At 50.6% G+C, this 8,555-nt stretch overlaps 1 long non-coding RNA gene across 2 annotated transcripts; it reads left to right on the top strand.

The window, feature by feature from the left end:
• Positions 1 to 3,939: 3,939 nt before the first annotated feature.
• Positions 3,940 to 8,260, top strand: LOC106028081 (uncharacterized). Of its 2 annotated transcripts, none has more exons than XR_010047582.1 (3): positions 3,940 to 4,446; positions 4,667 to 4,863; positions 4,958 to 8,260. It is a non-coding gene; the product is annotated as an uncharacterized LOC106028081 (long non-coding RNA). The 2 variants fall into 2 exon arrangements; XR_001201694.2 differs by having other exon boundaries at positions 3,946 to 4,446; positions 6,896 to 8,260.
• Positions 8,261 to 8,555: the final 295 nt, after the last annotated feature.

Below are 8,555 nucleotides of genomic sequence, written 5' to 3'. Positions count from 1 at the left end.
GAAGGGTCAGATCCAGTAACAGGTGAGCAAAACAAGGAACAGACAGAACTCATTTTGCATCAAAGAACAAAACCTCAGCAAAGTGGGCTGTAAAGAATTGTCTCCTGCAGCTCTTCATGAGCCAGAAGCGTCCAGTCTGCAGACTGGGCCAGCATTCCTTGGGCGATGCCACTACTCGGCCCCAGTGCAGGAGCAGTGGGCAGGTCATCATGCCAGGCTCCATGGCCGACTCCTCTCCCCTGAGTGTTGAGGCTCAGTTTTGTGGGCTCCTCTGCATGTCTGGCCCTGTTGGGCTGAGCTTCCTGGGACCAAGAGAAGCCCTGTGGGAACAGGAACCTCTCAGAAGCTTGTTTAAAGTGGGTTGTGCTGCAAAGCGCTATGAACAAGATTGGGGAGACAGCTTCTGCAAGAGGGGAGAGGAGCAAGGATGGAGGGAGAGGGACAGGGGGGATGGAAAGGCACTGTGATATGTGCCACCCCGCCCAGTGCCATGTGTGTGTGTGATCACTGGGTACTGCAAACATGCACTAACAAAAATTACTATTAAAAAAAGAAAGACCACAGTGGTGTTCTTACATTGGGGCTGCTTTCTCTTTGGGAAACGTTTTTCTCTGGGAATGCCCTTCCCCACAGGTCACAGCTTCATCTCTTCCACAGCAAGTGGATGTGCTGGTGTCCAGCACCTGCCTGGCAGGAAGTGTCAGAAGGCGCAGGTGCTGCTGGGTACCCAGCAGGGTGGGGTGCAGGCTGCAGCCCCTCACCCCTCTCCTGGGCCCCATTTTCCGGGTAGGCAGTTTGGCCTCTCTCTGAGGAAGTAGCCACCTCCTTTGTTACCTCTGCAGGGTGCCCACCCTGAGCCGTGTCCACTGAGGGAAGTCCACAGCACACACCTGCTTGGGCACATCCATGCTGAGGCTGACTCATCTGGGAAAAGGAGGGGAAAGAATCCCCAAACCATTGAGGTGAAGAGGCAGAGCAAAGGAAAAGTCCTCACTGAGAAATCCCGCCCTGCCTGCTCCTCAGGTTTATCCTGGGAGGCAGAGGCAATGTGGGTTCTCCACTGTCTGGGTGTCACAGTGCTCTGGGTGCAGAAATGAGCATTCACACCAAGCTCCCAAGTCGCTGTTCTTGGCAGAGGACGGCAGGGCAGGTGGCAGAGGGCTGAGCCTGGGCTCTTTTGGGGTCCTTGCAGGTGAATGTGGATACATTTGCAAGGATGCACTCAAGGGATTCAGCCTTCCCGGTTTGATCTTCGGGGCAGTGAGTTCCGAGGGGAGCAAACCATCGGGGATTCGTGCTTCGCTCCTTCAGCCCGGACCTAACACATCCTGGCGCTGCTGGCAGCACAGTCTTTCTGCTGCCAGCATCTTGTTGCTCGAATCATCACAACATGGAAAGTCCTGACTCCTAGGCTGCCTGAGGCGAGTCTCAGAGAGGATGTAATTGGGCCGATCCATCTGGCCCAGAGTCTCCGGGTGCAGAGTCCTCTGGGCAGAATAAATTGTTATTTTGGGAGCCCGCGTTGATCATGTTGGCAGCCACGTTCTGGAGCTGCGAATCCAGAGCTGCAGATGGATGAGTGGGTGCCCTGAGCAGGAAGTGAGTGAGTCCTAACAGCCTACCCCTCTCACCCGGTCCTCACGGGCGAGGACCAAAGAGCACCCCACGCGGCTTCGGTGTCACAGCCTCCTTGGTAACATTGGTTTTATTTTGTTAATCTATCACACATGTAAATAAAAACACATTTCATAACCTGCAATGTTTCATACACAGCAGAACTCTAAAACTGGTATTCGAGCTCTGGTTCTCTTTACCCCTAAATTCCTCTTCTCCGACCATATATTAATCTCCACAGATTTTATTTTCAGAAATACTGTGTGTTCCAGTGCCACAGGATGAGCCGGTCTCATTTCCAAGCAAAGCAAAAGAAGTAAACAGCCTTCTACCACCACCCACCCTAAAACCCTCTCTGAGCTGCAGAAGGGCTGTTTCTTGTTCCTGAACCCCCAAGACCCTTCCCCACCCTTCCTCTCCTGTCAAAGCTGCTGCTTTCCAGCAGCCCTGTCCCTCACCCTGGTCACATGAGGAGGACTGGAGAAGGGAAGCAGTGACAGGGGGAGTTCCTCATACAGAGGGCTGTGGGCGGGCTGCTGTGGCTGGGGTCTCTCCTCCAGTGATGCCTTTGGAAGAACTTGCCTCCCACATGAAGCTCCCACCTTCTTCCCTCCTGTTTCTCTCCCCTCCTCTCCTTCCCTCCCCTCTCTTCTGCTCCTTTCCTCCCCTCTCTTCTTCTCAACTACCTATACTTAATGGAACACAGCCTCTGCTGTAAGATGGGTGACCCTTGCCTCAATGAGCCCAGATGGAAAGCCGAGGTGCCCAGACCATGGCAGGGGGAGGACAGACAGGTTTCTGTCTTTGCAGAACCTGGAGAAAAGACACCAATGACCACACAAAGTAGAACAGTGTTGACCACAGGAAGACGGTATTGTTTTTAGTGTGTGTTTTAGGACATGCCTTTGTAGGTAATCAGTGAAATCAAATAAGATTCATCCTACATTTTCCATTTGATAATACTGGAATCTTTCCATATTCACTTAAAAATGCACGCACTTCCTGGTTGTGGGGAGCTGCCTGATGCCATCTCTGCCATGGGACTGGAACTGACCTTTGACCTACGAGGCATTCCGCCTTGTGTGACCCACCCCACCTGTCAGCAGAACATCGCAGTGGTTAAATTTTTACATGATGGAGAATGTATCATTGAAAGGCAAACATTTCTGAGATTTTTTTGCATCTGTTTGAAAATGCAGCCTGGATATTATCAGATTCACGTGTTTACCTTGGGCTGTGTCCCACGTACCTTGTAAATATTTGATAAATGTTACGGTTTAATTCCTGATAACATTATGAAAGTGCTAAGAAATGTTATGGCCGATAACCTCTTTTTGAGTCCGGGATGCACACGGACCGTGGAGAGTTATTGATTGACCAGAGTGAAATGATTTTGTTTTCAGGGAAACACAGCCTCACAGAGCCCACATTCAAACTTTCCCTTCGTTTCATTGTATGTTGTCCAAGGACAGAGATAAGATATTTTTTCCCCTGCTGTTTCTCAAGGAGGTCAGCCTGGGTCTCCCAAGACCAAATATTTATGGACATATGTGAGTCTGCAGTTCTCCGATGACAAATGTGTGCTAATATGTCCGAGGGAAAGATTTTTAGACAGTGATGTTGACTGTCTGAGCTGGACATTTACTTAGCTGTGTAGCTGGGAAGCAAGTACCTGGGCCTCAGTCAAACAAAGGGTTTCTAATGGACGAGTTCACACTGGGAGGTGAAACCTCCAAACTCAGGACACCTGGTGCAAAGGCCTCAGCCTGGTAGGGTCGGAGATTTCTACCCGAACTCAAACTCGGGAGTGGTTTGTGACAGGCAGAGGCCCTCCCAGGGGGACAGCTTCAGCTGGTGTCTGACCAGTGCACCCACTAGGAAGTCGCAGTTTTACAGGAAAATGTTTTCAAATCTGCCGCAGTATAAGCTTAGATTCTGTTTGATTTTTTATTAATTTATTTTTTATTTGTCTTCAGAACTTATTTTGATTAGTTTGAACACATCATGAAGGTGCTGGTCCATGTGTGGAGCTGGTGCACACCCCTGACCTGTCCGGCTCTGTCTTCCGTTTCTTCCCCTTCCCACTCCGTGTCTTAGCTCCCTCCTAATTTCCACAATAGGGTTGCTTTGCATGACATACAACAAGAAGAAATCTGCTTCATGCTATTAGCTACAAGGTACTAGATACCAGGGAGGCAGACCCAGTGGGCAGAGTGTTTGTGCATGTGTGCAAAGCCTTGATACCTCAGTTTGAGCTGGATACTGCCTGTGTCCAGTTTGCGGAGCCCACTGAACTCTGCAGCATGATAGATGCAGGTGTGAATATATGTACATTTTCACGCTCCGTATTAGTGTGTATAATTAATAGACAAGGCATATATCTAAAAAGTATGTGTGTGACCCCAGTAGTCTGCAGTACTACTGTTCTTGAATGAAAATTGGATTTTCTTTCTCCCCAGGTCTAAGGAGTCTTATGCGCATGTGTGCTGTGTCTTGCCAGGCAGTTGGCACATGCGCAGTTAGGTTCCTGGGAACCATGTGTTGGGGTGGCACCCGGCCGTGAGCTCCGCAAGGCACGGGTCACACTGGGTGATGCCCTAAGGGCTGTCTGTGGTCAGTGATCAATAATTATCGAGTCATGCAGAAGTACAGGTGGCGAGGATTCCCAATGTCCCGGCTCCCACTTGGTCCGGGTCCGTATCTTTCTGCTCCCAGCTTGTCCCACCGGGTGCAGAGGGCGCCGGCCTGGGTCAGGTGCTGCGCGCAGCCAGGGAGTGACACGGGCAGCGCGGTGGTCATGCTGCCTGCAAAGTGCTCAGAGGACAGCGTGGGGTAGGTGGTGCCATGCTCCGGGCAGTGCAGGGATGGGGTCCCCGAGAGGCCTGCCTGGAAGAGAGGCTTGGGGGGAACGGGAGTGGGGCCCACGTGCTTTGTTCTGTGCACCTTAGGGTTCATATAATTATATAATTCTTACTGAGGAGAAGACTGCAGGCTCAAGAAGTTGCACAATCTGTGCTTGGTCACCAAGTAAATAACACTATTGCAACTCAAGCCTAGGTCTGCCTGGCTGACCCCAAACCCCGTGAACTGATGGCATGGCACCTTTCTAAAGGAGAAAAGTGCAAAGTAATTCTGTGAAAACCCAGGACTGTGCTGATCTAGTTCGGATCCGGGAGATGGGATATTGCTGTCCCCTGCGTTTTTCCTGGAAGATGACAACATGACGGAACCGAGGCTCTGCCAAGCTAGGTAAGTTGCCCAGGCCTGCTGGCTGTGAGTACCCTGGGCCCGTACCCTAGGCGCTTGTCATCTGCACAGGACAGCAGGTGTTTCTGCTCTGCAGAGCCAGGGGACAGTGGCCGCCGGTGCTCTGCGCTGAAGTGGTTTTGGAATCTCTCGAAGAGCCCTGGAGAGGGTCTGAGGAGATTGGCCCAGGCCTGTACAGAGCCTTGCTGAAGCTCCCGTCCCTCATACCCAGGCCCCACAGCACAGATGACCACACCCCAGTTGTACGCCCCCACCTGCGAGGCAGAGACAGAAGGCCACAGCCTGCTGCACCTATAGACCTGCTGCTCAAGGGACACTATGTCCATTCTGCCACCAACCAGCAGGTGCCAGGGCTGGCAATTGATTTCCAATCAGGAGACATTTCAGCTGGTGAACAAGTGCAAATTAAAAATATTAGTAATACAAATCGGTTCATTCACGATGAAACACTGTGAAGTGTGTACATTGAGTGCTTGGAGTACTTTGTGGATATGGGAAGCATGTCAGGACATGGGACAGGAACCTGGTCAGAGTCAGGGCAGGGAGGGCTGGAGGGCAATTCGTGTCTCTAGGGTGCACAAGGGAATGCTGTGTGGCCTGCGAGAGGCCAGGCCTGGTTTCTCCTTTGGCTCCCACATCCTCCCTCCGTTAGCCCCAGTAAGACAAGGGCTGCGACAGGAGGAGCCAAAGCCACACAAACTTCAATGAAGCAGTAACAAACGCACCACGGTGCACTAACCTGTGTTAGTTAGTTAGTGCCATTACAGAGGAACAACTTTGCCTTCTTTCAGAACTGCGCTTTCAACTTTTCTGTTGTAATTATTTCATTTATTCCAAGATCTCCCCATACTGGTGGATTTCTGTTTGTTTTGCCAACACTGATCATGCATTACCTTTTACTCTGAGTTTATCTGTGACTGACGGTTTGGTCCAGGATGGAGAGTGGGGCATCTCCACATAGGGCTTTTTTTCAAGGTATTTGACTTGGGCCCAAACTGCGTCCTTTCCAGGTGAGCCCCTCAGAAGTGCAGCATTTGGGTCTTTGCTGAACACGAAGCGGATTCCTAGAAAACAAGCAGGCATTGATTTGTGTTCATTGATGTGCTTTTACTAACTGACAGGAAGTGTGTTCTGAACACCTCTCCCCCAACCATTCCACTCCAATAAGCCACTGAGTTTGATCATTTCCAGCATACGTGCCCTGCCACTCCTATGAGAGAAGGGACAGCCTCCCTGGCCACCCCACTACATGGTGGCATTTCCTGCAGTGGCACCTACATCCTGGCCTCCCAGCACCTCTGATGTGGGGAGGCCTGAAGGAGACAGGGGCCACGATGAGTTCCTTGAGCCATTCTCTGTCTTTAAACAGAGATTTAGCTAGAAATAAGCTTGCCAGAGACTGTATACTCACCCAGTATACATGCAAGGCAAGTTTGGGGGGGAAGATTATTGTGAAATGGGGAGACTGAATCACACTGTCCCCCGCTCCCAGCCAGCGATTACTCCTCTGAAGTCTTAGCCCATCAGCCACCATCCAGGATTCCAAGCTCCTGTCACTGTCTGCTCAGACACCGAGACCTAGAGGCACAGGGTGTTCAGGAGACAGGCAGACGGCAGGCTGGGGTGCTGTGGTGTGGATGGGACTAGAAAGGCCTCTTGGGGCTGTTCATTCCCACCTGGCCTCTAAACACTGGAGAGATGTGGACCTGGGAGAAAGTCATTTTCTGAGCGACGTTCTTGTGCATCAAAAGAGGCTTCTGGGGACTTATTTCTGCCACTTTTTATTTGCTTGCTTGGTTGTTTTAAAATCAACAGAGTCCAAAGCACTATCAGTTTCACCGTAAGAGGAAACAGGCGAAACCGTAACACTGCTAAGGCATCCATAGCCTTCTGCTGTGTTTCCTTTGGGAATATTTTCTCTGAGCATCATTTTTCCATTGCTATACGTTACTACCGTTTTACTTAACCCACAGTGCATACTTCAGTCTCTTTAGCGTTATTTTTTTATTCCAAGGCCATTATCTCTAATGGCTGCCCAGCGCGCTGTCCAGTGTGTGCACCACAGTTTAATGCTCCTTGCCGACAGAGGTTGTATCAGGTCTGCGTGGAGCTGCTCCGGGCATCTCCTGCAGGACATCGGTGGAGCCCTGAAACCCCTGAAGCTGGATTTCTTTGGTTAGTTTCCCCTCTATGTGGTTCCCCTGTTCCCTCACAACAAGTTTTGTTTTGTTGGCAATAAACCAAGTTATGAAACTATCTGAAGCTTTGCGAGAATCTTGCCTGCCATTTTCCCCAGCGTGACCTCAGTGACTGCGATTCCCTTTTCCGAATTCGCGTATGAGAGACAAACTTGCCCCACAGAGACGGGATTTGGGTCTTTGCTGAAGGACCACTGTGACATCTGGGTGGCTCTCCCTTCTGTGCCAGTGGCCTCGGATGTCTCTGAAAGCCTGCCTGAAACGAAAATGGCACTTTTATAGCTGGGGACGTGCCTGTCCAGAGAACGTTTAATCAGAGGTGGCTTCTCCCGGCTGAGGCGGGCAGCAGTCTGTAACTGTAGAGTCCTGCTAATGCACTCTTCTGCCGGGAAGCGGGGTGGGGCAGGGAGCGGGGAGAAGCCATTAACACCCGGAGGTCAGCGCTGCTGATGCTGCCTTTTGTTTGCAGCCTCCAAATGAAGGCTGCTTCTGTGCTTTCCCGTTGCCTCCACCTAAACACACTCTTGGGTCATCTCACTCCGGTCACATCTTTTGACAATTAGCCACCCATTAACAGGGTGATTGAAAAGGAGCCAGCGTGGTTTACACATAAAGTGCTTACGCTTTTCCAGGAAGAAGCATCTCTGCAGTTTCATTAATGCTTTGGCCCATGAGCACACAAAGTAAAAGACGATACTCTAGCAAGCACACAGGGAAGAGAGTGGGGCAGGAAGGCAGAGAATTAAAGAGCGAAAAAGAACCCTGGCAGGTTTTTCTTCTTTTTTCTTCTGCTTTTTTGCTTTAAAGAGCAGGGTAGGCGTTATCTGCCTTTATCTGTTCCCACCTCTAAAGCCAGCATTACCAGTCATTTTGCTTCTGCTTTACTGTTATTATCTGGGTGATGGCTGTGACATGTTGATCATATATGGCAGTGAGAAAATTGATTTCCCTCAACAGAAATGCTTCCAATTTTCCCAGGGCCATAATTTTATGTCCACAACAAAATAAAAGGGTCATTTTCCTTAAGATGAGGGGAATTGAAATCTCTGATAAAAGCTATGGTAAATGTTGTACTTTTGGTGGCGGAAACTGCAGTTTCACAAACATCTGGCCTGACTGATTTGGGAGTGTGGGCTGGGGGCAGAGGAAAGGGATTTGAGGGCAAAGAAGTGTTATTTTTCTTTAAGGGGCTGAATTTGCTTTAAGAAAGGCCTGCTCCTCGGCCTGGCTCTCACGGCTCCCGTTCCCATGGAGTGGAAGCTGCGCAGATTCTGCCAGATGATGCCAGGAAGCCAGAGACCCGAAGATAGCCTTGCAAGGACAGACACCAGTGAGCCTGTCACAGAACTTCCTAATAGACTGTCTGAGGTCACTGTGCAGGCCACAGGTACCTTCCACCAAGGGGGTGATCCTGGGGCCAGCCTAGGTGTAGACACAGGACTCTGGGAACACTGGCTGCTCGCTGACTGCAGTCCT

This window comes from Cavia porcellus, unplaced genomic scaffold, assembly GCF_034190915.1.
Source record: "Cavia porcellus strain 051 isolate PalLab524CR breed Dunkin Hartley unplaced genomic scaffold, mCavPor4.1 scaffold_1, whole genome shotgun sequence".
Classification (NCBI taxonomy): Eukaryota; Metazoa; Chordata; class Mammalia; order Rodentia; family Caviidae; genus Cavia; species Cavia porcellus.
The sequence above is the reverse complement of the archived record's forward strand: the minus strand, read 5'-3'. Positions and strand labels throughout refer to the sequence as shown.